This window comes from Chionomys nivalis, chromosome 23 (genome assembly GCF_950005125.1).
Source record: "Chionomys nivalis chromosome 23, mChiNiv1.1, whole genome shotgun sequence".
NCBI lineage: Eukaryota > Metazoa > Chordata > Mammalia > Rodentia > Cricetidae > Chionomys > Chionomys nivalis.
In genome coordinates this window covers 29,905,355-29,930,584 of record NC_080108.1, presented here as the reverse complement: position 1 = coordinate 29,930,584, position 25,230 = coordinate 29,905,355, and the positions used below count along the sequence as shown (strand labels likewise).

The window sequence follows — 25,230 nt, the reverse complement described above, 5'->3', positions numbered from 1 at the left end:
TTTGGTTATTTTGGTCATTTTGTTGTTGTTGACTCTTTAGGTTCTGAGTTCTTTGTATATTCTTGACATTAAACCTCTGTCAGACATATAGCTGTTAAAGATTCTCTCCCACACTATGGCTTCCTTTTTACTGTCTGCATTGTTTCTTTAGGTGCGCAGAAGCACTTTAGTTTCATGGAGTCCCACAAATTGTAGGCAAATAGAGTCCTCTACAGAAAGCAGTGTTTTAGGCTCTGAATAATCTCTCCAGCACTATTACTTTTACTCAGGATTATTTTGGCTATCCAGGGTCTTTTGTGGTTCCATATAAATTTTGCAATAGTTTGTTTTTTAATTTCTGCAGAGACAGAAGTATGGATTTTGACTGGAATTGCATTGAATCTGAAAATAGCTTTTGGTACAATGGTCATTTTTTATAGTGTTGATTCTACTAATCCTTGAGCATGGAATGTTAAAGATATTTTCTACAAAAATTATTTCCGAGATCTACTTGTCTATTCTAGCAAACCTGTTCTGGTCAGTTCTTTTGTCAACTTGACGGAAGCTAGAGTCATCTGGGAAGACAGAACCTGAATTAGGAAAATATCTCAATAGATTGACTTTTAGGCATGACTGTTGGACGTTTTCTTCATTCATGATTGATTTGGGAACTGTTGTCCAGCCCACTGTGAGTGGTGCAAGTCCTTGACAGATGGTTCTGAGTTGCAGGGGGCGGGGGGGGGGGGGGGGAAACGAGCTGAGACAGCCAAGAGGACCAAGCCAATAAACAGCAGTTGTCTATGGACTCTGCTTCAGTTTTTGCCTTGGGTCCCTGTCCTGCATCCCCTCAAGGATGGGCTGCTACCTGTGAGGTGAAGTAAACTCTTTACTCCCCAAGCTGCTTTCTGTTGTTGCCTGTATCACAGCAACAGAAAGTGAACTAGGAAAAAAAAATGGTACCAGGAAGGTGTGATATAACTGTGACAGTCTGGACTGTTTTCTTTTGGGGGAGATTTGGGGTGTCATTTGGAACGTTGAGCTGAAAGAGCTGTTGAGTACTCTGAACTTAATGGGCAGTTCTATGAGAGCTTGGAAGACAAGAATGTTGAGGGCAGTGCAGACAGCGGGAGCTAGTTTATGATAAAGTAAGAAACGAAGACTTGATCAGTGCCATGAATATGGTGTTCTGAATTAGGAGTCTGTTTCTGGTCAGTTGGAGTGAGGAATTTTCTGTGAGCAGCACAAGACCAGCCTTACTAAAGAGAAGCCTTTGTTTCACTGGGACGGTTGAATCTAGTTGAGAAATGAGTGGTGTCTAAGAAAAGACCAGCATCATTGATAAGAAATCCTCTGGGAGTATTTCCCAAGGTCAGAGCGCAGAAGCTGTAGTCCAAAGGAGACCAAGGCTGCATCTCCTGCTGGCAGTCAAACTTGGTACTGTGTGAGATTCTCCCAGGTGGTATTGGTTTTGGCACCAGGAGAGATGCAAGGTTGAAGAGGTCGTGGAGAGAAGCTAAGATTTGGTGCCATGTTACAAGGCTGAATACTGGAAGAGAGGCCAGAAGGTTATTAGTGGAAGTGCAGCCTATAGAGACCCCAAGATATTAAAGATGCCAGTGTCGCGGGATGACCACCAAGGACACTGGCAGGTGTGGCATGGAGTAAGCCTGAGCCTGGAAGACAATCTGTGTGCTGCAGGTTTCTGACCAGTGGAGTTGCTCTGAGAGTCAGGAATTGAGCTATGTTATTAGACTTTGGTTCTGCATTTCTTAAATGACTGTTCCCTGTCTTCCCTCTTAGAATAAGAAATTGCAAATAATTTTTGATTTTACAGGAGTCTACAGTTGGGACACTTTCAACTTTTAAAGAGATGTTGGGTATTTTAAAAAAGACTAAACTTTTAAACTGTTTGGATTGGTTTTTAAGATTCTAGGTCTTCTAAAAGTTCTAATTTGTTTTCTCTCGGAATACTGATTTTAACATGAGATCTTGGGGATAACTCAGAAAGGAAGGGTTATCGGCTTAACGGGGATGCTTCTGTGCCAAGATGACAGAGGGTCTCTTGTATTGACTTGATACAAGCTAAGGTCACCTTGGAAAAGCAGACCAGGAAGCATCATTTTCCCCTCTCATCTCCTCTCCTTTCTCAAAGACCTAATTATGTAGTGTCATTAGCTCATCTGGCAGTTCATAGTTAGATGTGAAGAAGAAAGAAGGACACTTGCCAAGAGCTTTGTTGTCCATGTTTGAGGAGAAGCTGGCCTAGTGCTGGCCGCTCCTGAGCTGACACACTGCCAGAGCAGCCTACAAAGGCTACAGCGAGCAGAAGACTCTGCTCCCTTCCCTGCCGTGCTAGACTCTGTGATGAGCCGTGAGCACCTTGGATGGACAAGTGATTTGCTGTCACTTTAACCGCATGAGATGATATAGATGAGAAATCTGTAAGCCAAACCATGTCTCCTGCTGGCTGTTGTTGAATCCTAATATAGACGGGAATAATGCCTGTCAGTACATTTATAATACATATATAGTTGCACTTTGAGTCAATATTTTCATGAATATTTTTTGTGCTGCTTTGGAGAGATCAAGAAGTGTGTGCTGCGTTCCTAAACACATTCACAGTAGGTGCTTCATAGCTGTTTATTGTGTGTAGGTGGCCACCTAAGACACAGTGCCTATATTAATAGCCCATGAAGAGATCCTCAAATAGTGTCTCACTTTGGAGAATGACAGTCAACTCTAAGCATGCGACTAACCTCCTAAAAGAGCGCAGTTCATTGTCTGTGCAACCTTCGTACATCCACAAGTGAAGAAGGCAGGGGAACAAGAAAGATGTGGCTTAAGTGCCTTTTATTATTATTATTATTATTATTATTATTATTATTATTATTATTGGCTGTCACTATGAGCAACGAGAGCCTCAGTAATGTAGGTATGGCGTTCTGTTAATGTGTGTGCAGGGTTCAAGTGGGGATATATAAAAGTGCCTAGTATACCCAGCTCCTGATTTTAGACACCTTTTATTTCAGTGATTGAGGTCTGGAAGAGGACAAATGACTCTAATCATTCTGATCCCTTTTCATGGCTCCATGCCGGCCAATCCAGTGCTTTGTGAACGGCGCTCAGGCTTGGAGCTTGAATCAAAAGAAAAGAGACTGAAATAGGGACCGCTTTTTCTTAGGGTTTCACAGGCGTGCAGAGTGGAGTATTTCTAGAGCCACTAATGAGTGCTGAAGTCCTGGATCATCATCTTACGGGTAATGCTGATCTGTTCTGCAGCAGTGAGGAGCAGTGTGGGTTTTCTCAGATTATTAGAGCTGTTCGTTCTTGTGTGAGCCCATGTGGGGTAAAGGGGACCTTAGGGCCTCATTTAGATGAAAAATGTCTCTAAAAGTCTTAACGTGGAACAAGGCAAATGGGTGAAATGATTTCATTTGTATAGCTCGTGTGTAGACTGTGGGGGTCAAAGAAAATTGTGCTATTTAGCATGTGTCTATTGGAGCGCCTTCTGTCATCTGCCCTTTCTAACGAAGGTTCCTTATGGAGTTGCCTTGCTTTCATCAGATGAATCTGCCACATAAGGAAGGGACAGAAAGTTGGGAGGGGGGGTCGTTGTAGTGAAAAGTTAGCATTGGACAGAAATTGGTATCTGAAAAATTCTCTCAGTTTGGATATATTAATTCTGTAAACCTTCGTAATGAGATATAATTTTAATTTAAAAATTTAATTATTCTTTGTTAACTAAAGATTTTCTTTGATAACTTTAGACATGTATGTATTATATTATAATCATTTTTATTCCTTCACCTTCTCTCTGCTCCCCCCCCCCAACCCTGTCAACTCCCTTCCTCCAGACAGGTCCCTTTCCCACATCCCTGTATTTATATTTTAATTTGTAACTGGGGTCATCTGTGTGAACACAGAGATGAAATTATCCAAGGGAGCCTAGTGAATTTGCCAGTCAGTACACATCTGAAAATGCTAATTCTCCTTCCCCCAGAATCTTTCAGGAGCCAACACTTCAGCGAGGATGGGTAGGAGTCCATGGGTATTCCTGCCATCTGCCACCTACTACTGGCTGTTGGCATGTCTAGGCTTGTGCCTGTCTACTGCAGAGAACGACAGTTGCTGTGAGTTCATGATCGCAATGACTGCCCTTGCCCCTGTTTTCTAGTGCTTCCATTATTTCTGCACTCGTGACTGAGTCTTATAACTGCTGTAGCTAGGGAGGAGCACTGAACCATCCCCTTTCTGGTGACTCTAAATCCAGTGCCATTCGTTGTAAAGGGAAGCCTCTCAAATTAAGGCTGACAGTAGCATTTGTCCAAATGAATAAATATGGATGTTTAGAAGGTGCTATGTCAATTCCAGTAATGAATAGTGCTCAGTTTCTTCTAGGGTCTAGGACCTCCTCAGCCCTGAGTTCCTGACCAGGTATACGGTACCAGGCATGAAGTCCTTCCTGCAGTGTGGAATTCAAATCCAGTCCGAGACCAGTTGGTTGCCTCTCTAACAACCTTGCCTGATGACTTGGTACTGTAGTTCTTAGGGTTCCTAGTTGGGTAAAGTACTCATGTTTGTTCTTTTCTAGAAGTTGAGGTAATGTTTTCTGCTGTCATAAAAGCTGGCTCATAGGAAGAAGCTTTCAACTTACTTCCTGCTGCCTTCTCAGTGTCTGGCCACCATGGCATCTTCAGCAGTCGCGTCTGCTTGACTAGTTCTGGTGGGCAGTTAAAAGGAAGCAATGGAACTTTGCTTAGGGTTTTACATTTTTTTCTTTTTTCCTAATTTTTATTAAAAATTTTTACTTTTTATTTTACATACCTGTAGATGGAGGCTGCTTGCTTGTTCCCCACCCACGGCCCATACCCAAAATAATCACACATAAACTATATTAATTACAATACTGCTTGGCCAATAGCTTAGGCTTCTTATTAAGTAGCTCTTACATCTTAAATTAACCCATTTCAATCAATCTATGTATCGCCACGTGGCTGTGGCGTACAGGTAAGTTTCCGTCCAGCATCTGTCTCCTTCAGCAGCTACATGGCATCTCTTTGACTCCCCCTACTCTCTCTATATATCTCTGTTCAGGTTTCCCACCTGGCTTCACTCTGCTAAGCCATTGGCCAAATAGCTTTATTCATTAACTAATGGTAATAAAACACATTCACAGCATACAGAGGGGAATCTCACATCACATACCAGTTCCCCCTCCTTCTCCTTTTCTCACCCTCCTCTTCGCCACTTCCCATCCTCCATCCACTCCTCAGCAGGGTAAGGCCTTCCTTGGGGAGTCAACAAGGTCTGGCATACAAACTTGAGGCAGAATCAAGCCCCTTTCCACCGTATCAAGGCTGAGCAAGGTATCCCATCATAGGCCCCCAAAAAGCTAGTTCATGCACCTGGGATAGGTCCTGGTGCCACTGCTAGGGCCCCCAAACAGATCTAACCACATAACCACATTCAGAGGATCCAGTTTGGTCCCATGCAATTTCCCCAGCTGTCAGTCCAGAGTTCATGAACTCCCACTAGCTCAGGTCAGCTGTCTCTGTGGCTTTCCCCATCATGCTCTTGACCCCTCTTGCTCATATGATCCCTCCTCCCTCTCTTCAACTGAACTCCAGGAGCTCAGCCCAGAGTTTGTCTGTGGGTTACTGCATCTGCTTCTATTAGTTACTGGATGTAGATTCTATGATGACAATAAGGGTAGTCACCAATCTGACTAAGGGGTAAGGACTGTTGAGGCACCCTCTCCACTATTGCTAAGAGTCTTGCTGGGGTCATCCTTGTGGATTCCTGAGAATTTCTCTAGCCCCAGGTTCCTACCTAACCTCATAAATGACTCTATCAAGATGCATATTCCACTGCTCACTCCCTTTGCCCCTCCCCCAACTCTTCTTGATCCCTCATGTTCCCATCCCCTACCCCCTCCCTTCAACACTGCTCCTTTCCAGTTTACCCAGGAGATCTTAACTGTTTTCCTTCCTGGGGCCATCCATGTGTGTCCTTCTTAGGGTAGGGTTTTTACAGTTTCACCATCAGTTACAATTTTATACAATTATCCACCACAAAAGGAAAAATAACATGATGGAGTTGAGGCTGGAAAAATATCCTCTTTCATGGCTTGTGTTTTTTGGCCTCATTTCATGCTTGATAAGTTCTTACCATGAACTTCTCATGGTCCCCTTTCTGAATATTATAACACAGACCCACACATACAGTTTACATGTATTTGCAATATGCTTGAAAGAAAGTACATTTCCACATTTCACACACACACACACACACACATACATAGTGATTGTTTTGGTTAACCTTCCTCCTATTTCATCTACCTCCATCCCTTCTTATTGTCTTATTTACTGTATTACCAATTAAAATGAGACATTCTGATTCATGAATTTATTAATTCATTTAAGAATGACAAAAGGCTACCTAAATAATACCTCAATGAAAATAAGAATATTATTAAAACTTGTTAGCACAATGACACTGATATACATTTTTGAAGATGTCTTTAAATGTTGGCTTGATAAATTAATTAAGAAAATTTGGTTGAACTAAAACAGGCCTGAAATGAAAGCATTTCAAATGATTATGGTTAGCGGTTCTTGATATCATGTCAGCCATGACTAATAGCGCATTAGAAGTCAATTATTATATTAAACTTGAAGCTGAGTCAAGAAACAGTTCATACACTGTTTCCTTACCATCTACAGGTCAAGTTCATCCTTGGCATATAGCTTTTATGCAGGCATGATTTCTCATCATCCATCTGTCCTTTGGAAAAACACCAGCTCATAAGAGTTCATACAGCTATGTAAAAGTTTGCACTGCCGTAAGGCTCCATTTGTTAATAATCTCTATTGGTTTTGCTAAGGAATTTAAGAGCTTGGAAGCAGAAGCCTATCAATAGTAGATGTGTTTTCTGAACTTCCAATTTCTATTTGCAATCTCCAATTTTTATATTGGCCAAAATGATTGTCTTCATATATTGTCGTATTCCATTTGTGTCAATCAAATTGGCAGCCCATATCTAGAGATAATCTTCGTGTGTTGCTCTCATAAGTACAAGTGCTGCTTCATTGGCAAAGCATTTTTTGTCGACTCCTTGGATTTCAGGTCAACTGCCCAGGAATGTCATCTCAGGGACTGTGTTGTTATAACAGACACTTGAGACTGAACAATACATAGGGAACATAATTATTTCGTATGCTGAGTACGATTGGTACTGTGTGAGAAAAGAAGGCAGAAGGCAAAATAGCAAGAAACTAAGCTTGTTTCCTTAAGCCCCTTCATCATAGGAGTCACCCATTGCTGGGCGCAGAACTCTTAAGCTTGCGCCCTTAAGCACTTTCATTGTGGGCATCACCTCTTCCAGAGTTCAGAGCTTGCAGAGTCTCAGCACCTCTCACCAACCCTCGCTGGGGAAAAAGGCTCCAAAGTATGCTGTGAGGGATACACTTAAGCCAAAGCAAACATTGCTCATTTCCTCGGATCCTTCAGCGAGGCTCTTTAGAGAGCAGCTGTGCTAAGGAGGTGTCTTCTTCCAAGTTCTTGGCAATATTGTCTAGTAGAAAAGCATGCAGAGTGGAGATAATGAAGGAAATCTTAGAGTGAAGAGTTGCAGTTGGCTTCTGAACAACCAGAAAGTCAAATACCCTCTGTATATATACCCTGGGAGCTGTGCCTCTTCACCTCTGTTCCCGCATCACTTCACTGAGATCCCAAAAAGAAACAGTATAGGAGAAGGGATGCATGGTACAAACACATGGGGAAGCACAAAGACTGCAAAAGAAAGAATTCACCTCCTGGTTAAACACGTATCTCTTGTTTTTAAAAATAACATTTTAGTCTTTGAAACTTTCAGGCATTGTACATTCACCAAGTGCACCCATCGCTACCTCCCTCCAGCTACCTCCTCCGGGTGCCCCATCCCATCTCAATCCCAACTTCCTGTTCTCTTTTTCTTTTAGTTTTTATTATTAATAATCTTCCTAGCCCATGTACACATGGATGGGGGCGAGATCATCTACTCAGGCATGGGAAACCTACCAGTAGCCACATTGCAAAGGAGAGTAACTTTTCCTCCCTCAGGAGCCATCAGTGCCAATACCTCTTCCAATAGGGGTGTAACTTTGGGGCCCTCTTTACCATTCATGCTGGAATTTTTGTCTTGATCTGATGCGGGTATATGTTGATGCATAAAACAACCACACTATGTTCAGATGTCAGTATTCTATAGCTCTTCTACCCATCCACAGGGTCTCACTCTCTCTATTTCTTCTTCTGAAAAGTATCCAAACTTTGTATGAAGGAGGATGGTAGACAACCCATCCACAGCTGAGCACTAAGATTATTTATACGTGGAGCTGGCCAGTTATGAGTCTTGACATTAACCACTACCCATTACAAAATTTAGCTTCTCTGATCAAAGTTGTGAGCAGTGGAAATTTATGTGACTAAAAATAATTGTTTAGGATGCAGTTTCACTACATGGTCACTTAGCAAAAAGTACTAGGCGACCCACTAGGACCGATGCTCTCCCATGTCATAAGTTTTTGACCATGTTTATAATACTCCAAACAGAATATCTTTTGTGAAGCAGGCTTTTAACCAATCAGAAAGTGGTTGGTCACCCCTGTAACTTCCATGCCGGGATTGCATCTGTGGGAATATCTTCTAGGCATCTATTTTACGTGGGATCCAGCCCTGGATACACCCATTGACCCCTTTCTCCTCCAGCAGCAGTATCACCTTCTGGCAGTATGTAAGTTATCCAGGAGGGATTTCTCTCTGTTCCATATCCAGAGTGAATGATGTATTCAACAATAATGTACTCTTTTTTTTTTCATATATACAGGTTCTCTCCATGTAATCCTGACTGTCGCAGTCCTGACTGTGTAGACCAGGCTGACCTCAAACTCAAAGATATCAACTACCTCTGCCTTTCAGGTGCTGGGATTAGAGCCATACTCCACCATGCCCAGATAAGCAATATTGTCTTACCATCTTATTATGGTAGGCAACCAAGAACAAAGACAGCAGCCTGTGTTGTTTTGTCTATGTCTAGACTCTCCCAGGTGAACAACTTGTAGGGAGAGATTCCTGGCACTGAGATTTTCTTTTAACATCCCATACCTTTGGAGAGCGCATTGCACAACCATACACACATGTTCAAACTTCCTTGTAGAATAGATCTTCTCCCATCTTCACCTTCTCAGACCACTATCCTGCTTGACGCTGTAACCTAAGATTTGCAACCCTCTCCTTTCCTATCATCTTTGGTGTTCTACTACCCTGTTAAACTTAATTGATGAATGGGGGAAATTAAAGTGGATTTGGTATCTTTCCTGAAAACAAGGGGCCATTGCTAATTTAAGTATTCTGTACACTGGAGAGCAAATGAGTTAATATGATATTTGGGCTTAACTTCAATGTGGTCCAGCTGGGTTGAGAAACCAATGAAACAATGCTGGTCAGGAGTTGATCATTTCTAAGATATGATGGGAATGGGGAACTCACCATACCTTTTGTTTTTCTTGCCATGTGGTTGGAGATGCCCATCTTAAAAGACAGTTGATAAACAAATACTGTTCAGGTGACCCATGCTTGTAATCCCAGCATGAAAATGTAAGGGAAAAGAATTGTGAGTTTGAGGCAAGCCTGAGCTATATAGTAACACCCTGTTTTAAACAGACAAAATAGATAACAAGCAAACCCAAACGAACATACATCCAGAACATATTAGTGCTGTAGGAATTCTTAAAGCCAGTGGTTACCTGCCCACTAAGGCGTGGCCTCTTATACTATTTATGCTGATGTAGAGCACGCGTCAGGCCTTTTCTTCCAGCTGCAGGATTTGGTTTCTGATCTTTGTTCCAGCAGAGTATTCTGATTTGTGAGTCTACCCCTAAATAAATGTCTGTTTCTCAATTCTGAGCAAGTGTGGGATTTCTTTTAAGCATCTTTCCACATATTAGTGCTAGGAAGGGAGTTTTGGATGACCAAACAGAAGAGGGTTTTATGTTTACATTCTACTGTTGATGTACAATAACGTAGAAGGGCCTGGTTGCTGCATGTCCTGGTAGTCTATTGGGAGAACTCTCGCTCCTCCAGTTGTATGTACACATGCAACTCCCCTTGGGAGTCTGGCCAGGCATTGCTATATTGTGTTGAGCTTTATTGCAGAGTGAGGACCTGGGCAAGAAAGGAATTAGGTTGGGCCCTTAAAGGGAAAAATACTCCTGACAGGGGTTACAGTGACACCTTCTGGTGGTTTGCTTATGGTGCAGTCCCCACTTCCGAATACTGTTGGGAAAGCAAAGCCACAAATGCTCCAACCTTAAACAATGGACAAAAGTATTCAAATCAGATGTAAGCAGAAAGCGAGCAGGCACTGTTGCCCTAATACCTGACAAAACAGACTTCAAACTGAAACTAAGCAGAAGGGGTAAGGATAGACACTTCATTCCACTTAAGGACCAGTTAATCAAGAAGACATTATTGAATATGAAAGTTTCTGTCCCACCCGGTCCCACAGTCACAAAGAAACACACAGAGGCTTATATTAATTATAAACTGTTTGTCCTATTAGCTAAGACTTATTATTAGCTAGCTCTTACAACCTAAATTAACCCATAATTCTTATCTAGTTTATATAGCTACGTGGCTCGGTACCTTTTCTCAGTGCAGAATTCTCATCTTGCTTCCTCTGTGTCTGGCTGATGACCACATCTCTGTCTTCCTCTTCCCAGAATTCTCTTAGTCTGGTCACCCTGCCTATCCTTCCCACCTGGCTACTGGCCAATCAACATTTTATTAAACTAATATGAGTGACAAATCTTTACAGTGTACCAGAACATTTTCCCATAGTACATTACTAAATAAACATTGTGTGTGTGTGTGTATGTGTGTGTGTGTAGGTATATGTACCCAGTTTCATAAAAATATTATTGAACTGAAAGACCCAAATTAGCATCAACCCATTATTGTTAGTGGATTTCAGTACCCCACTACCCCACTTTCTCTAATAGACATGCCATCTCAACAAAAAAATAACAGAGAAATGTAAGAATTAAATGACATCATATATCAAATGGATTTGCTGAGATAACTGCAGAATATTTCAATCAAGCTTCAAAAACTACACATTCTAACCAGGAGCACACAGAAGCTTCTCTGAAGGAGACCACATCCTGGGGCACAAAACAAGTCTTTACACATCCAGGAAGATTGAGATTTTGTATCCTGTCTGACTGCAATCGAGTAAAACTCAAATTTGACAACAAAAAATCTCCAGTAAATATACCAATTTATGAGTTAAACAATTCATTACTGAATGATAAATAGGTCAAAGAAGAAATCAATAAAGAAATAAAAATTTCCTGGAATTAAATGAAAATAAAAACACAATAAAAGAAAACCTCTAAGACCCCTTAAAGCAGTTCTATGAGGAAAATTTGTAGTCCTGTGTGCATACATTAAAAAATAAGAATGACCACACATAAATGACAACACTGTAAGTCAAAAACTTAAAAAACAAGAAAAAGCCAAATTCAAAGCAATTAATGAGAAGAAATAATAAAAATCAGAGCAGAAATTAATGAAATAGAAATAAAGAAAACAATACAAATAATCAGTGAATCTAAGAACTGTTTTTTCTTCCTTCTTTCCTTCCTTCTTTCCTTTCTTTTGAGAAAATAAAAAAGATTAATAGGCCCTTGACCTACTAACCAAAGTGAAGAAAGAGAAGACCCAAATTAACAGAATCAGAAATACACTAGAAAACATTACAACGGAAACCAAAAAAAAAAAATTCATAATATTTTAAGAGACTATTTTTAAAACTTGTATTCCACCAAACTACTAGAAAACTAAATGAAATGGTTCAGTTTCTAGATTCAGCCCAACCATCACACTAAGAAGTCAATAACCTAAACTGACCCAAAATAAACAAGGAGATTGACATAGTAATAAAAAGCCTCCCAAATGTCCGTGGTCCTTATTACCACCAGGGGCCATAAGAACAACAGTGTTGAAATCCCAGGGCTCTGCTGAGTGGGTCCTGCCATTCACTGGCTCTGGGATATCTTGTTCTGCCCCTCACTGGTCACTACACCAGCCCTGTCCCTCATGGAAGAGCTGACTCCAAATGACATGGGCAAAGAAGAGCCAACTCTGCCTATCGCCTAAGGGGGGGAGGGTGGTCTGAGAAGCCCAGACTGAAAAGCTCAGCTACCACCCAGGTCCACATCCTGACCCTTGAGTTGGCCTACCCTAACATTCACCGCATCCATGACATGCCCCCCCCCAAAAAAATTCCTGAGACCTGAACAGGAAAATTCTCAAAATAAAGGTGTGGGGGTGGGGGAATGGCCAAGAGATATCTCAAGAACTGTTCATCATCCCTAGTAATTAGGGAAATGTAAATCAAAACAACCTTGAGCATGGTCAGAATGGCAAAGATCAACGGAGCAACCACAAACAAACACCAGAGGAGATGTTGGGAACAGGAAAACCTCATTCACTGTGGGTGGTATGACAAACTAGTATGGAGAATTTTCAAAACACAGAAACAAAGCTCTTTCATGTCCAGCTGTACCACTCCTTGTACACATGTACACATGCCCAAAGGACTCAGCTTCCTCGTCTGCAGATGCCTGCTCAGTCACGTTCACGCTGCTCTGGTTACAACAGCTAGGATGGAAACAACCAAAATGTCGGACAAATGGCAAATGGATAACGAAAATGTGGTACATATACACTGTAGAATACTGTTCAGTGGGAAGAAAAACTAATTCATAAAATTTGCATCTACTGAAGGGAGATAGTAGTGACCGTATTTACTGACCCAGAAAGACAGAATCATGTAGTCTCTCTCATCTGAGGTTCCTAGTTCCAAATCTTCAGCTGTGAGAAGATATATTAGAGTAACCGTAAAGACCAGGGAGGTAAAAGGTGCCCTTGTCAGGGCCCAAGGGTGAGAGAGCAGCTGAGAGGAGAAACGCAGGCTACACGCTTCCTCATGAGGGTAATGGGGAAGCGTGGGGCTTTAACTAGGGATAGGAGGGTCAGAATTGAATGATAATGGCCCCCATAGGCTCATATATTTAAATGTTTGGTTCACAGTTAAGGAACTGTTTGGTTTGGACTTGGGATGAGATGTGACATTATGTGTGGGCTTTGGGATTTCAAAAGCCCATGTCATTCATTCCTAGTTAGCTCTCCCCCTCCCTCGTTTCATTAAATGTTTTCTTCTATAAGTTGCCTTGGTGTTGGAGGAGGCTGCTTGTTTGTTTCCCGGTCGCCCAGACTCCCAAAATAATCACACAGAAACTATATTATTTGTAATACTCTTTGGCCAATAGCTTAATCGTATTTCTGGCTAACTCTTATATCTTAAACTAACCCATCTTGATTAATCTGGAGATTAATCAATTAATCTCCACAAGGCTGTGGTTTACCAGGTTCTGTCTGGCTTCTGTCTCCGGCAGGGCTACATGGCTTCTCTTGACTCTACCTTCTTTCTCCCAGCATTCAGTTTAGTTTTCCCTGCCTAGCTCTACTCTCCCCTGTTATAGGCCCAAAGCAGTTTCTTTATTCATTAACCAATAAAAGCAAAACATAGACAGAAGGGCCTCCCATCCCCCCTTGGTTTTGATGTTTTGTCATGGTAATATAAAAGTAACTAAGATAGAATGAAAAATACAGAAGAAGGAGGGAGGAAGGAAAAACAACAATAAGAATGTCCAATAAAAATCTTAAGGAAACAATCAACTCTGCCTAAAAATACCTATAATACACATGTTAATGTATGAATATATATGTATAATTCAAAGGAAATGTTCATATCCGAGCTACCAGTGCTTCATCTATGAGCCATAGACAATCTAACAAAAATCCTATGCAGCCATGAAAATTCCTCTTTTGAGTTGTTGGTCAGGGTTGGCTAAGAGATTCCCAAAACACTGAAGGCTATTGCCATTGCCCCTAATTATTACTCCTGGCCCCAGAGCTGGAAGGTAAACCCCTATTTCTAAAGACACCATGCACTTTGGACACAAGGTCTAGTGGCCCCAGAAATCCAGAACTGGATTTGACCTGAATGTCTCTTCCCTGAGGACTAGATTAATGATGCCTTCTCAAAGGAGGGCAGCAGCCAACATTCATGTCTAGTTGTGGGGATGTGAACCACATCAGCAACCAGCATGGATCAATAGCCCTAGAGTTGCAGCCGTGGCATGCATACCTTGGGAGTGGCCAGGTGACCAACTGAACTCTTGGAAATGGACTCAACAAGAAGGAAATCATGGCTGGTACTGAAAACCTACCCATCTACCCAGGGCTAATAAAGACCTAGCTCATGGAGGAGGACCTATATTTGCCACTTTATTAAACTAGCACGATTCTTAAATATATTTCAAATGCTTGCACTTACCGATACAGATGAATGTAAGTGTAGTTCCCACCCGTCATCAAGTAAATTTCTCTTTGCAGCAGATGGAGACCATTATATTAAGAAAAAACTGCACACAATCAAAATGCAGAGTATGGAGCCCATTCCTAGTGGATACATCTATAAACGACCCCTATACTGAAGGCTGAGGAAACATTGTGGAGGAGGAAGCTGAGACGCAATGACTCTGCTATGGGAGTGTGTTTCCAAGGAATATCAGAAGCCACACCGAGCCCGTCTCACCAACATGGCTGTCTAAGCATGTGCTTGACAAGCACAATAGACAGGCTTCCATGGATGGGGCAGCCTCGGGAATCCTCAGTCCTACACAAAGAACTACAGGAGCGGAAGGAAAGATGTGCACTGGGAGAAACCATCTTCCCCAGGGAAGGACACGGCAGTCGGTTATCCAATGGCAGATGGCCAGCCCTGCAAGCATGCTTACTAGCTAACAGACTGAGAAAGGTGTATTTACTTAGGAATGCATATGCAGTTTTATACATATGCACTTGTGTACAAAACAATAATTAATGACCAAGAGGGCATGGATTTGAAAGAGACCAAGGAGGGGTGGTATATGGGAAGGTTTGGAGGGAGGATAGGAAAGGGGGAAATGAAACCATAAAAACAGACACAGAAAACCACTAAAACAAAGAAAAAACTAGGATAAGAAAAGAGTCTTCAGAAATTACATTCTTCCTCTGCCAAATGTTGTGTTCTGTTAATTAAAAAGTATATTATTATCACAAAACAGAAAGAGGTACACCCAGCAGGAAGAAATCGTGGTTTCTCTTGTTTCTTTCCTCCCTTCAACTGCCCAAAAGCCTTCGGGCCAGAGACACACCCATCTTTGCAAAGGTGTCACACCAGGAAGGTGTCAGAGCCAGGTGATCCAAACCAGTCAAAACTAGAAGTTTGGGTACCTTTGAGTACCTGCTTCTGTGCCAAGGAACCCCATCCTGTGTTCTGTTCCTTAGGCTTGCTTGGCAGGATAACTTACGTTTTTAATGTATCATTTTTCCTGTTTGTTCTGATTCCTCTCTGTCAGGCTTCTTCGGACACTTGGTTCCATCTTAGTCGGATTTGAATGTTACAAAGACCAATAGCTTCGTTTAATTAGGGGAGGTAGATTGATTAGTTCTTCATTTTTGCAAGTCACGAAATTAAGCGTTTAAATGGTAGGATAAACAGTCTCATTACTCATTAGTCAGGGCCTTCCAAATTCTTCTTCAGATCTGGGGAAAGAGGTGTTTGCAATCCGCCCCCGTGGTTAAAACTGCAATAAAACAAAAAAGGGGGGGGATATGTATGTTTTGACGAATTAAGGGTATGCCTTGCCTTTGAACGCCCTTCTGAGCCTCTCTGTGGGCATGGATAGGAAGGAGTGTATAGCTTGGGGAATGTGGAATAGATAGAGAGCCTCTATTTCTGCATACCTTTATCAGAGCTACATTCAGACAGGCATTTTCTGTAAGATAGATTCAAAGCAGAAGGTTATGTAAGCCAGAGAAGTCACGCCAAGATTATCTGAACATCTTTTTTTAAACCATAAAGTCTCTCCAGTTGAGCTCGCACATGCTTATTTCAAATGTACTCCTCCAACTTCTCTGTTTCCTCCTCTTCCTTTTCTTTCCCTTCCTTTTCCTTCCCCCCCCCCTTGTTCCTCTTCCTCCTGTTTCTTTTTCCCCACTTATCTACCTTGTTCTTCACCCTACCTACCTTGCACGTGTTTCTTCAATTCTAAGTGCTTGCCCTGCAAAGTGAACCCACCTGCAGCCACGCCTCAGGAACGGGTTTGGGGTATTTCCAGGTCAAATGCGCTGGGTCGCTACTGTGGTTGCAACTGAGGCAACCTTGGCCGGTAAAGTCGAGCTGCATTCAGAGCTGTGGTTGAGGATGCCTGTGGAAACAAACTTAGCCAGCGTGCTGTGGAGTTTCCCTCGGCATCCTTCCCTAGAGCATTGCAGTGCTGGGCGTCCAGGAACTAATGGAACGTAGACCGTATGCTGATTAGTTCTCTGTGAATGTGACACGGGGTAGGGAAGAGGGAGCCTTCCTTGAGTTTTGCCTCCCTGAGATTAGCCTGTGAGTAGGCCTGTAGGGGGCGTTTCTTAATTAATGATTGACGTGGGATGGCCCAGCCCATTGTGGGTGGTGGCACCCTGGGCAGGTGGTTGGGAGTTGCATAAAAAGACGTGCCGAGAAAGCCAGAAGGGACAAAGTAGTAAGCACCATTCTTCCTTGGCCTCTGCCTCAGTTCCTGCCTGCATTTCCTTTCGTGCAACAGGGGGAGACCCCTGCGGAAGCCACAGCTGGTAAAGAGGCAGCGAATAAATGACCATCGGGTACCCAGCGGATACTTCTACAACCCCACACTTAAGCCTCAGGCAATGTCACAGAAGGGGGAGTGGAAAAATTCTGAGAGCCAGAGGACCAGGACTAGATGTCCTCTGTGAGATATGATCTTCTGTGTGTAAGGAAGCTGACCCAGGAAATCTTAACAATATGGTTGCCTAAGTAAAACACAAACGGTATACATCGACACGCCAGTGTAGGTGGGGGTATTCTCCCATGGCTTCACCCCTAGCTAAAGAGCTACAGGAAACTGGTGGCTGCTGAGGGAGGGAGAATCAGCCTTCCCTGGGAAGAGTCCCCTGGTAGGTTAGCCAATCCCAAAGGTCAGTTCTAAACACATCTGAGCAACACTAAATGAGTTCATCCGGTTGTGGGAGGAATTGAGGGCAGGAGGGGGAGGGGAAGATGGGGCACACACAGTACACACAGTACTCATATATTAAGTACATTTTTAAAAGTTAAAAATAAGGGCCTTGAGAAATACCTCAGCAGTTAAGAACACTGGCGACTCTTCCAAAGAACCCAGGTTCAATTTCCAGCATCTGCAAGAGGAATCACAACCATCTAACTACTGATCAGGGAATGCAGGGCTCTCTTATGGCCTCTGTAGATATCAGACATGCACATTCTATGCAGATTTGCATTCAGCGAAAACATCCATACACAGGAAAATGTAATAGTAATTTTTAAATTAAAAATAAATAAATAAACATCTGGTTTTTTGTTTTGTTTTTTAAGAAAAATGAACCTAGAGGTGTCAGCTGCAGGGGTTTCTCGGACCTGGTGACAAAAATCAAGCCCGTCTCTTTCCCTTGCAACTGCAAGATTAGCTGATGGCCCTGTCTAACCTACTGCCCGTCTCAATCCTTTCACACATAGGCCAGGCTGGGCTAAGGCGTGTGTTTGTGGAACTCCAGCTTCTGAAAGCCTTGAAGAGACAGAGGCTCTTTTGTTCCAGAGATAGGAACGCTCTTTTGGTAGGCTCCCTTCATATCTCTCTAAGACAACAGCCTCTCTTAGGAGTCTCTTTAGGCCTAAATACTCTCCTTTCGGGGGATCTTCTACTAAAGAGTGGTTTATGTCCGCTCCTTTTCCCAAGCCTGCATTTTCCCGTCTTCACACTTGCTTCCAGAAGAAGGCATGAGAAGTGATTTTGTTCTAACATGAGTGCCAGCTGGAGGGTGATTCTGAACATGCAGCCTACTCCTGACTGAGTTCTCAGGAGCTGTCTTTGGGAGACCATCTTTTGTGTATCCACGGATGCTATACCAGTTCTCACGCTCCTCTATTCCCAGCTTCACTGTAGCCAGCAGTTTAGGGCAGACGGTTTATCTTTGGCAGACCCAACAAGCTAGGATCACCCACTTGTCCAGGACACTAACTGGAAGACCAGTGCTGATAAAAAGCAGAAGGACACTTCACTAATATATGAAGAAGATGAAAAGATAAAGGAACCAGTAAACACAAGCCCATCTTGCAGGTACTGATTTGAGCTTCATGGGTAAACAGAGAAAGATCTGGGGCATAGTCAAGATGACACACACAGAGTTACAGCAGTCATGGTGCCAATGTGATTGCACACATCATGGTCTCAACTCCCATCTTACAAGATGATTCCCCCCCCCCTGCATTTCATCAGTTCTGTGAGAATTGTCTATGGTATCTTTTGATTATATTCAAAAGATACCAGCACCCCCTCACTCTCTTCCCAGCTCCTTCCCCAGTTCCCTACTATATGGTGGTTGGAAGCAGAGCCCCTCATAAGTCTGTGGCATCTAAGGACTTTGTCGCTGCCAGTTAGTGGCTCTCTGAGGATTAGGAGGTGTGGTCTTGTTCGAGGAAGTGTGCCCCTGGGGGTAGGCTCAAGGTTTCAGAAGCCTCCAGCTCTCCTAGGTGCCTTCTCTGTGCTTCTTGTCTGCCATTCTGAGACGGCAGCAGCTTCAGCCAGTATGCCTGCTGCTTGCTCCCATGGTGACCTCCCATAATGGGCTCTTTTTCTGTATCATTTTCTTTTTTTAACTTACTTTATTTATTTTTGCATCTCAACCGCAGCCTCCCCTCTCTCCTCTCGTCCTTTCTCCCCCTTGCTCTCCCCAGTCCACTCGGGAAGGGGGCAGGCTTTTCATAGGCTTCAAGGAAGCATGCATGGCACATCAAGCTACCATAAGACCAAGCACTGCCCCCCATATTCTAGCTGTGCAAGTCATGGCCTTCCAGCAGGAGGAATAGGTACCCAAGTGTCAATCAAAACACCGGGAACAGCCCCTGCTCCCATTGCCAAGAGTCCTACAAAGAGACTTGTGTTTTGTACAGGGTCATAAATACAGATCTATTTGCATTTTTCTCTATGCTGACATACAGTGATGCCAGCACCATTTGTTGGAGATGCTTTATTTTTTCCATTGTGTAGTATTTGGCTTCTTTGTCAAAAATCAAGTGTCTATAGTTGTGTGGATTTCAGTGCAAAATTCTACCAGATATTCAAAGAAGAACTAATGCCAGTACTCCCCAAATTATTCTACAAAGTAGACACAGAAGGAAAATTGCCAAATTCTTTTTATGAGGGCATAGTTATCCCAAAACCCAAAGCGCACAAAGACCCAACCAAGAAAGAAAATTACACACCAATTTCCCTCATGAACATAGATGCAAAAAATATTTGATAAAATACTGGCAAACTTAATAAAAAAACTCATCAAAAAATTATCCACCATGATTAAGTCAGCTTCATTCCAGAGATGCAGGGATGGTTCAATATATGGAAATCTATCAATGTACTCCATCATATAAACAAACTGAAAAATAAAAACCACATGATCATCTCATGAGATACTAAAAGGCTTTTAACAAAGTCTAGTACCCCTTCAAGATAAAAGTCTTCGAGAGATCAGGGATACAAGGAACATACCTAAACACAATAAAAGCAATTTACAGTAAGCCAATAGTCACCATCAAATTAAATAGGGAGAAACTCAAAGCAATTCCACTGAAATCTGGAGCAAGACAAGGCTGTCCACTCTCTCCATACCTGTTCAATATAGTACTTGAAATTCAATCTAGAGCAATAAGACAACAAAAGGAGATCAACAAGATTCAAATTGAAAAAGAAGTTAAAGTACCAAAGTATCGCTATTTACAGATCACATGATATGTAAGTGACCCCAAACATTCTACCAGGGAACTCCTACAACTGATAAACACCTTTAACAAAGTAGCTGGATACAAGATTAACTCAAAAAAAAAATCAGTAGCCCTCTTATATACAAATGATTAAAGGGCTGAGAAAGAAATCAGGGTAGCAAGACCCTTCACAATAGCCACAAATAATAATATAAAATATCTTGGGGGTAACTCTAACCAAGCAAGTGAAAGACCCATAATGGACTCTTAACCCCCTGAAACTGTAAGACCAATTCAATGCTTACTTTTATAAGTTACTTGCTCATGGTATTTTAGCACAGCAATAGAAAAGTAATCAATACACTTACCCACCCATCTCTGTGTCCTTCTTCTATTTAAACCTCTCAAGTACAATGTGTGCTGCCCATGTACTAGAAGCCTGGTCTTCAGTGGACGGTGGTCAACCCATCAGCACCCCTTCCCTAAGGAAAACTGTTTTTCTCTCTGTAGCTCTCAGATGCAAGTGGCTCTTTAATTAGGCGTGGACTTCATGCCTACCTCCATCCCCCCATGCTGGGATTCTTTCTGGCCTGGGTCCGAGGAGGTCTTTTGCATACAACTTTGCTCTATCCAGAAATCATCTGACATCTTTGGCTCCTACAATTTTTCTGACTCCTCTTCTGCAGTGATCTCTGAGCTTGGGAGGCAGAAGGTGTGATATGGATGTTTTATTTAGATTGAGTATTCTACAATCTCTTATCCTATGAACTTGGTCAGTTTCAGGTCTCTGTCTTAAGTGTCACCGACTACAAGAAGCTTCTCTGATGAGGCGTGAGAGGCGCACTAATCTGTGGGTAGGATGATAAGTCCTTAGGACTCCGTTTAATACCATGTCCAGGGAGAGAGCAATAGTAGTGACTTCTCCTCAAGGACCTATGGCTTGGCTAGCCACACATTCTTGGCCTTAGGACAGTTTCAAGTGCGGATCAGCTTGTGGAGAGGGGCCTTAAATCCAGTCATAAAGCGGTTAGCTGCTCTCATGACATTCATCCCACCGTTGCGTTAGTGGCTGTGTCTCACCAGACCAGTCATTGGTGTAACTCCCAGGCTCACAACTCAGGGAGACGGGTGATTCCCTGTATTCGGAAGCTAGACAGTAGGGATGAAGCTTCTGGGAGAGTTCCAGCTTGATTTCACCAGGGCCCCTAACGCAAGTACGGGGTAGCATTAGTAGTAGAGTCTTCCTATCAATTCTGCAGAGGAAGCAAAGCCATTATTAGTAGAGTAGCATGCAATGTTTGAGAGAATATTGGACTTCACTTCCCCATAGCAGAGTTAACCTATTTCTTCCACTGGGGCTTTTGTTATCCTGTGGTACCTAAACGCATGGGGGAAAATTCACTCAGCACAGAATCAAAGAAGAACTACCAGCAATACTCCTCCAACTGCTCCACAAAATAAACAATGGAGGAGCATTACTTTTTCAAAATCCAGTTTTACTCTAATAACCACAACTAGATAAATACCCAACAACAACAACAAAAATTATTTGCCAATATGTCTGATGAACTTGGCTTCAAAAATAAAATAAGCAGAATTCGAGAACATATCAAAACATTATCCATCCTGAGTCGAGTTCATCCCAGAGATGTGGGAATAATTCAACATACGTAAATCAGTAAATATAACCCACTACACAAATATACTAAAAGACAGAAAACACACCATGGTTTCATCCGACGCCCCAAAGTCTTTGACAATCTCTAACATACTTTCATGATTTAAAAAAAAAAAAAAAGAATCTAGAAATATAGGGAACAGATCTCAACACAATTAAGGCAGTATATAGCAAGCCAACATATTGCTTGATGGAGAGAAAACTCAAAATATTTCCACTAAAATCAGAAACAAGGCAGGAATATCTGTTTTTCCCCTCCTAGTCAATATAGTACTGGAAGTTGTAGCTATGGCAATTCCAGTGGAGATGAAGGGAATATAAACAAGAAAGGAAGAAGACAGCATGTCCCTATTTGCAGATAGGATTCTATACATAAAGACCCTACCAGAAAACTCCTACATGTGATAAACATTGACCAAACTGGCAGGATTTAAACACACAAAACTTGGTAGGTTGCAGTCTGCAAATGAGAGATCAGATAAATTTTAATTTAGTAATTGCCTGAGGTGAGCTTTCTAGTTGGTGTACTCCAGGGTATGGCCTCTTCATCACGGATATTTGTCTGCATCTTGTGAGTGTGTTGGTCCTTCTTGGCATACGTTACCATTCCAGGAAGTCCTAGCGACCCTAGGCATCTCTCTGTGCCTGTGGTGGGGTGTGACTGTGGCATTGCCTGCCTTCTCACTGGGCTGGAGCGCATGCAGGCGAATCCTTTCTCCATGGTGCGGGGCTCCAGAGGTTTGCAGAGAGCATCTGGGTGCTGTTCTTAGTTAACAGGAGCAGTAGCTCCCAGGTCTGTGCTGGACTCCAGCGTGTTACTTGAGGCCTTCACAAGTACTGCAATTCTCCAGCAGCTTCTCAGTCTTATGTCCTAATGTCTGCCTGTGTAAGTGAGGCCCGCTTTGGACGGGGTGGGTTTGGTTGTGGAACCGAAAAGCCTGTACACTGCTAGCTTGGTTCACAGTATAGTGATGTGTGATATGGGACCTTAAAGATAAGGCCTAATGGGAATTAATTAAATCAATGGGAGTATCACCCTCGGGAGGCATTAATATAGTTCTCCTAGGCTCTGGTTACTTCCCAATAGAGTCAGTCAGTTCTTTAAAAAGGAAGGAAGGGAAAAAAAAAAAAAAACAAAAGAAAAAGGAACAGAAAACCTAAACCTAGTTCCTGAATCCCTCTGGCCTCCTGTCTTGCCATGCTGATCTTTGAACAGCAATGGAAAACAGGCAGCTATAGTACCTGAGGGGTAGAGGAAGGCCAAAGCAGGTTCTCGAGACAGTGACTTCATTTCTTTCCAGGTGATACCAATACTAGACGTTTAGGGCTGGATCAACATTTTCTCCAAATGCCACTCTATCATGGAGCAAAGGGCTGGAAGAACTTGTCTTGATTAGCTTAAACTATTGACTTCACACAGCCTACCATCATCTGAGAAAACAGCCTCAGCTGAGGATTCACCTAGATCAGATTGACCTGTGAGCGTTTGTACAGGGAAGTGTTCTGACCATTAATTAATCAGGCAGTACCATTCCCCAAGAAGATGGCCCTTGATTGTGTGAGGAAGCCAGCTGAACCTAGGCCTGCGGGAATCAGCAAACAGCAGCAGCCTCCATCAATATCCCGGCTGTACTTATCTGCCGGAAGCAAGTTCTTTGGGCAGAGAGAGTTTTCTGTGAAATAACCAGCAGGTCTGCCTTTAAGGTCCATTCTTGAATTTCTGCCTTGATTTCTCTCAGTCCTGGATTAGGAGCAGTAAGCACAAACAAACTCTTTACTTCCTGCACTGACTGCCTGGCCAGGTTGCTTTATCGCTACAGCACTACAGAAACTGGACCGGAATCGCAGGGCTTGCCGGTGTAAACCTCCACCAAATTGAGTTTAGCCACTGGCAGACAAATGAGATGCTTGAACCTATCACCCTCACAAGGGCCCCTGCAGTGGAAGATAGCACACTTTCCCGTCTGTCTGCAAGGATGGGGTGTCCCTGGGCATACACAGATGGTTCTTTAATGGGGGCAATGGTCAGTGGTGTATAAGGAAGAGGCACGTGGCAGTTTTAGGCGAATCTGCTTTTATAGAGACGTCATTCGCTTTCTGTTCTGTTCCTGGGTTCAGCCGTCAGCTGAAGTCATGCTAACAGAAGTTGATGTGTCAATTATGCCCTTTGCAAAAGACTTTCCATTCAGTCTTATCACAGGAACATTTCTGAAATGATTATAATTCCCTGTCCTTATTTCCCCGACTTATTTAACTGATGTGTCTCCATGACCCCCTTTTGAGAATTATCTGACTGTTCTTTGTATTCCCTTTGGAGACAAGACTAACTTTAGATGAATACACATATGTATATTTTACACATCATTTTCTTGGATTTACTCATGCTGTTTTTAATGACGATGGCCATACACACTTTTCATCCGCTGTTTGCTCGCGTGAGTTTGGGGCTAGATTGGATGCCCTTCAAGTTGTGGAGGGTCTTTCTGCTAAGCTCTGCTCAGCCGGCGTGCATACGGACGGTATCAGAAACAGAGGAACAAAGGGCTAGCGACAACTTCCACTGCTGTCGTTCCGTCTTGCTCTGCATTGCGAACACCTGGAAGCTTCTATTATTGTAGTAACTGAATGGGGCTGCCATGCTGAAGCTGGACAGCAGCTTCAAGACAAGCTTTGTCTGAGCGGGTGCCCCAACTCGTTCCTTCTGCGAGGCTCAGTCATTAAAATTAAAGATGGGGTTGCATTTCAACCAGGCTAGGAAGATGGCAAAACGATGTGACCTTGCAAAGCAGACAGAGGAAACTCTTGAGACGCTAGTTTGGGGCTAAGAAAAAAATAATATTAATGCCTCAGGCACTGATAGGTACTTCATAGACTTTTGTGCACTCAGAACCTAATGATACTGACTTTATAATCTGTGTTTAAAAATAGGTTCAATTGGATTTTCCTTTTTGGACTTTTATCATGGACTAAGAAGTAGAACTGTCTCTAAAACTCCTTACTCTGCTTGATGCTTTCTGTTCAGCACCTGTTACTTAATGCCAGCCTCATGGAGGTACTTAACACCAGCACCCTCTGCAGGTACTGAATGCCAGCACCCTCTGCAAGTATAGACTGTTGCTAGCTAGCTAGGCTCCCCTTTCCACCCTGATTCTGGTGTTTCAGACGAGTATCTCCACAAAGCCTCAGGAAGCTGTGTGTCAGAGGTAAACTCTGCTCCTTTTAGTGCCCATGGTGTGGGTACTGGGTGTGAGGAAAGCGATGGTGGGGGAAAATATGAACTCATGTCCCTGCCGTCCTATAAATTTCAGCAGCATTTGCAATAACCTCAGTTTTAAGGGCTTATGAACTCATTCATAATTCACTAATAGCCTGTGTCCTGCTGAGCTTCCTGTGATCTTTCCAGCAGCTTCCAAGGGCTTTTCTCTCCTATGGCAAACCTCCACATTTCAGAATTTCCTTGCACGTATCGTCAGAACCCATCACCGTCCAGTGCTGAGTGCCCCGAGCTCCGTCTCATAAAAAGAAACTATCCAGAATTCCCTGAATGTCTTATGAAAAAAAAAAGCTGGAGAAGATCTATACGTATGAGAAAGTGAAAAATGTGGAGAGAGGCTGTTGCCTGCTGTCGGGAAGTCCT

The 25,230-nt window shown here is 42.8% G+C and overlaps 1 protein-coding gene across 1 annotated transcript in view; it reads left to right on the top strand.

Moving 5' to 3' along the window:
* Gabrg3 (gamma-aminobutyric acid type A receptor subunit gamma3) overlaps positions 1-25,230 on the top strand; it is a 487,421-nt gene that overhangs the window by 336,479 nt on the left and 125,712 nt on the right. The window lies entirely within an intron of this gene.